The sequence below is a fragment of the Lissotriton helveticus genome, chromosome 7, assembly GCF_964261635.1.
Source record: "Lissotriton helveticus chromosome 7, aLisHel1.1, whole genome shotgun sequence".
NCBI classification, from domain to species: Eukaryota; Metazoa; Chordata; class Amphibia; order Caudata; family Salamandridae; genus Lissotriton; species Lissotriton helveticus.
Window position 1 is genome coordinate 1,284,238,324 of NC_136068.1, and position 5,761 is coordinate 1,284,244,084.

Here is a 5,761-nt window from a genome sequence, read left to right on the forward strand (position 1 = left end):
CACTGCTACTCCAGCAGTAAGCGCACCGGTGTTCCAGTTTCAGTTTGGTGGCTCCTGGTGTGTGGCACAGTCTTTTAATTTCAGGCACAACACTGTCTGGCTTTTGGGACAGGGGGTCCCCCTTGCCAGCCTTTGCCTTTATCTGGCTAGATATGTCGGGCGCAGGCTTGTTGCCACCCTCTAAGTGCAGCGGCATCTTTGGGGCAGATAAGTTATAAAGAGACTAACAACATAAGCGGCATCCCTGTACTCCAGGTATCACGCGCTGCACTGTTTTAACATGTCTTTCTCTCTGTCAGGTCAGTTTGAGAGGCCGGCTAACGGCAGCCAACAGGCTGGTTTGGGCTTCCGCTGCCGGGTCCCCCTGGGGATCGACAAGGCTCCCTGGGGTAATTCCCATGTACATGCTACCTAGGGCGGACAGGATCCCGAGAAATTTAGAAGTTGTGTTCATTCTTAAGCGGATTATGATGGGCACAATTCGGTCCTCTAAGCTGTGGTATGGCGGAGGCTAGAATTGCGAGGTGAATAGTGTGCAATTTTAAGCCTAATTTCCCTATAGACCATGAAGTAAGAAAGCAATGGTATCGGAAAGACTAGACCAGCATCAGCCTGTCAACCGCCATTCTGTAATGTGCTGCAAAATAGGAATAATCTTGCATATAGTTATGAAATTTCCTTCATTTCCAACCATAACCTATTTAGTTATCAGAGAGATGGACAGGTCTGGGTGGAGGCTCGTTCCTGATGATGGTGATCAGACAGTTAATTCATGGAGTTGCTGGGACAGCGTGCCCTGTAGCTTACCCCACAGCTTTTCATTCTTTTATTTCGTTCTGAAGTGCTCTGACAGTTGTGTTTATGTGTATTCCGGACATAAATAGGACGAGGTTGTTGATGCTTTGGGAGAGGTGTCTCTGTACCTGGCGGAATGTCATGTTTTGGCAGAGTTGTGCGCGTGTGGCGGATGTCCCGTCTAGGGCGCATGGGCAGAACTCAGTTTATGGGCGCCTCAACTGAGTCTCAGTCAGCGGTTAGCAGTCCGTATAGTGCCCATACTGTACAAGTAGCCTTACCTCTGTCATGTGGGGAGCGTACGAGCTCTTTCAACCACAGCACATTATGCAATAAGGTACAAAGAGTTTAATGTGGAGAGCGGCACCCAGTACTCCAGGATACACGCGCTGCATTGTCTTCATATTTCAGAAGATGTGCTCATTCTTAAAATTTAGTGATGGGCACAATTCGTTTCGCCATTCAGTGGTAAGGTTGAAGGCCAGAAGTGCGAGGTGAACAGTGTGCAAGTGAGCCTATTATCTCATGGACTAAGGAGTATGAAAACAATGTCATCCTAGCAATAAAGACCAGCTCCAGTCTGTCAACTTGCCATTTTGAATGTGCTGCAGAAATAAGAATATTTTCTTTCTGGAAGTCAGGGTATTTACCTCTTTTTTCCATCTTTATACTTAATTTAGTTTTGAGAGAAGGAGCAGCTGGGAGAGCGGGTCTTTAGCTTTCCCTACATGTTTTCTTTCAGTAATAGCGAAGTGCTTTCTCTTATAATAGAACTTCCAACAGTATGCCCCCCTGTTATTGGATGCTCACAATGCACTAGTAATTAGTTAGACTTTACGGTCAAGTACTGGTCTAAGGCTGTGCCTCTTGGTTGCTATTGGGATGGCTGTGCGTAAGCAAGTTTAAGCTACAATAGTATAAAATGGTGTTAGTATCCCGTTTTGGGGACACTGCTAACTGAGAAAAAGTTAACTGCAAGACATAAGACAAAGGTTGCAGGTAGGAAGGAAGCTAAGTAGTGGGGGGCCCGGGCGGCGACGGTTGCCGCCAGCCGGGCTGTGGCGGAGTTACAGGGCAATCCGGAAGCAGAGAAGTTCAGCACTGGACCTCAGCGGGCACATAGGGGTGCCAGAGCCTAAGACCTGGGGCCTCATGGGAGGTTCCGGGAACACGTGTCGGCGCCCCATTCGTCCTTCGGGCGGTTGTGGGCCTGTGCAACCGGGGGTTTGCCTAGTACGCCCCGCAAGGGGCGTGAGTATTATGTTTACCATAAGGGGCAGCACATGGTGGTTCGCCACGTTGCTGCCTGGCTCATCAGGCGGGCAGGTGGCGAGAATGCGGCCTGCCCTTGGATTGCCCATAAGATAACCCACTATTATTACATAACGTTGTATGTAATAAAATAAACCTGCAGCAGTTTATTCCCAATGTAACACTGGTGTCTAGTGTGTTATTTGCGGGATGCATGCTAAGTGTGGGGTCCTGTCGCCCTGAAGTATCTATGCGGCTGCCCGAGGCCACGCAGTGGCCATCAGGAGGGCGGCCCCTTAGATACAGAGGGCTGCCCCTCTCTAGCCTCTCTCCTCCCCCGGGCAGGCGGAGCCCCGAGGGGAGTTAGGAGGAGCTGGGTGGGCAAGTCCAGTGCGGCAGGCAGGGGTACTTAAGCCCCCCTCGCCATTTCTCTGCCTCTTTGCCGCGCCGGACATGTCGTAGTGTCCTCGTGGGGGGACACACATTTTCCCTCCCGACCTCTCACCCTGTGTGTCAGCTTGTGGAGGACAGTTTGAACGTTTTAATGTCTTAATTTTCATTGCAGGCGGAGTTACAGGGCAATCCGGAAGCAGAGAAGTTCAGCACTGGACCTCAGCGGGCACATAGGGGTGCCAGAGCCTAAGACCTGGGGCCTCATGGGAGGTTCCGGGAACACGTGTCGGCGCCCCATTCGTCCTTCGGGCGGTTGTGGGCCTGTGCAACCGGGGGTTTGCCTAGTACGCCCCGCAAGGGGCGTGAGTATTATGTTTACCATAAGGGGCAGCACATGGTGGTTCGCCACGGTGCTGCCTGGCTCATCAGGCGGGCAGGTGGCGAGAATGCGGCCTGCCCTTGGATTGCCCATAAGATAACCCACTATGATTACATAACGTTGTATGTAATAAAATAAACCTGCAGCAGTTTATTCCCAATGTAACACTGGTGTCTAGTGTGTTATTTGCGGGATGCATGCTAAGTGTGGGGTGGGGGGTCCTGTCGCCCTAAAGTATCTATATGGAGTACCTGGTGCCTCCCGGTGCCACTAATTGGAAGGGGGCGGCAGGTTGGGCCTCTTTCAGAAGAGGGCCAACCTGTGAAGTAACATGTGCGGGTCTAGTATGAGCGTGCAACCGGACATTTGTGGAAATGTGTGCAGTGCGGAGGGTGCCCCCTGCAGCCCGCCCCTCCCCCCGCACCATGGGGGTTGGAGGCCTGTGTTACTCCCCTGCAGTAAGTCTTGTTTATTTAACCTTAGCTCAACCCTTGGTAGCTGTGTCTGCAATCAGTACGTTTTGGCAAAGGAACCTGTGTAATTTGACAGCACCAAACATTGGAATAAGGAAGTCCCACAGCAAGAAAGAGACACAATGGCTCTGGGAGGGTAGGGCAGGAGGAATGATGTTGTTTATCGGAAGCAGATCAGAAGCGTTAATTGTAAGGTTACTAATTATTGTATACATGTAGAAAACCAATAAAACTCTGATTACAAAAAAAAGAGACAACAGTTTATAAAAAGAAAGCGTATTTGTATGAATGTTTAGAGCCCTTGATCATTAAAATCTACCAGAGGGTTCTGGAGATACAGATTTTTGTAGAAATAAACACTTTTACATTTAACCACAAAAAAGCATTTGTCAATAAGAACTTTACAAACTTTTGAAAGGTTTGAAACAGTTTGGCGACTCCGGGCAGGTGTAGGCGACCAAATCCCGTAAGGTTGAAGACTAGGAGTCCAGCCTTTAGGAAACAACCGCCATAGACAACAATGGAGTGGTCCGGATGCTGGGAATGCAGGAGAAAAAGATGCTCCTGGTGCTGTGCGGTCGACAGTGGTGAAGTGGGGTTGATCCCTCAATCCATGGGTGGGGTGAGGTGACTTTGACCACAACACTTGGGGTCTCATGGTGTTGTCTTTGCGACAGTAGAAGACTAGCTGCGGTTGGGCCACCGATCTTGCGACACAGCTGTCACAGCAGAAATCTTCAGTGGGGGCTAGTGTTCCTCTTGGGCAATAAATTCATTCTCTGATAGTGCTCACAGATCCAGCAGACCTGGATGCAACTTCTGGCTACCTCAGATTTGTCTCTTGGCGTGCCTGGCGCTGTCCAGATGTGATTCTTCAGAGTTGGCTACTGCTTTGCTGGTTTGGGCTTCCTCAGCTTAAATGTCCCTGGTGCTATTTCAGGGGGCCAGCCGACTGACCCTTGGAGTCACTGCTTCAATCTGAGGCCTAGAATCAACTTTCCCCCGAGCCAGGAGCCACAGGCATAGTCCAAACTCATTAGCCAAAAGTGCAGCAACTGCAGTCCTTCTGACGATGCAGCCTCTCTTCATGCAGTTTCAAAGGCCGAAAGGCACTACTCTTCAGGTCCTCGCTCCAAATCCAAATTGTACTGAGGTTCAGGGTGCCTGGGGAGCCCATTTCTTTCTGTGAAAGTGCCCGAGAGGGACAACACGGTCATTAACCATTGGGCTAGTAGGTCTCCTCCTCTTTGGTGACAAAGTTCCTCAATATTCTTGCCACTCTCAAAATGTCTGAACCTTCCCTTGACTATGAGGAGCTTTGTAGCTCACCCCAGAGGTGTGGCTATATAAGGGCTACACGCCCATCAGAAAACCGGTTTGGGACAGGTTTTCCCTCTCTGTCCCCATCTCCAGCTTGTCTGCAGGAACAAAAGTCATCCTGCTCCAGTGTGTTTTTTTTTTTTTTTTTTTCTTCTTCTCCTTTGAAGCTAGGCTTTTGGGTTAACACCCCAAGTGGCCATCCTTGGGAGAGGATGTCACACCTCACTCTGTGTGTGGCACCTGCCTTTGTTCCCAAGCCTGGGGGTCTTTCACATGTCATCCCAGGCAGAAAGCGGTCTGTTGGCCAGGGCTTGTGCTAAGTCACTAGACCATCTTAGGCACAGTGGCAACTTTCTAAAAGTTGCTCAACTTTATGTGACAAGTTGGCCTGGTATAGGATGTCCACTATGCTAGTGGGCACCTTGCACCAGTCTAAACAACCCTTATGGTTAGGTGGCCTAGTTGTCTGGGTCCTCCCCCTCTAGCAAAGAAACAAATCAAGAGCCTGGTGTTTGGCTGGACTCCAATTTTAGTTTCTGTGTACAATCGCTTAAAGTTGCTGCTACCTTGTCAGATTGACGAGGAAGATCCTGCCACTCCTTCCCTTTGACGCTAGACGTCTGCTGGTTCAAGCCCTTATTTTATCACAGCTGCACTATGCAAATGCGGTCTACCTGGGCGCAATGCAGAGGACTATTAAGATCTTAGAGGTTGTCCAGAACTGTGCTGCTCGACCTTTAATGAATGTGCCTAGGCGCAATTCTGCTAAGTCAGCACTTTGTCAGTTGCACTGGTTTCCAGTGCAGCAAAGAATTTTGTTTAAGGCCATGTGCACTGTGCATAAGTCTCTCACCGGTAATGGACCTTCTGTGATCCAGCCTATGCTGCAATTATATCAGGTTTCTTGGACACTCAGATCCAACAATAAAAAACTTTTGACAGTTCCTAGGATTCAATGGGCACGTATGGGCGGCCGACGTTTCTCACTTCATGCGGCAAAATTATGGAACCGGCTCCCCGACCCTGTCCGTCTTGAACCTAATTATCTTCTTTTCAGGAAACAGCTGAAAACCTTTCTGTTTGCATGAGTAGTGAAGAATGTCTAGGTGTCATGACTGCGCTGGGATGCCCTAGGGTAGCCATGCGCTAT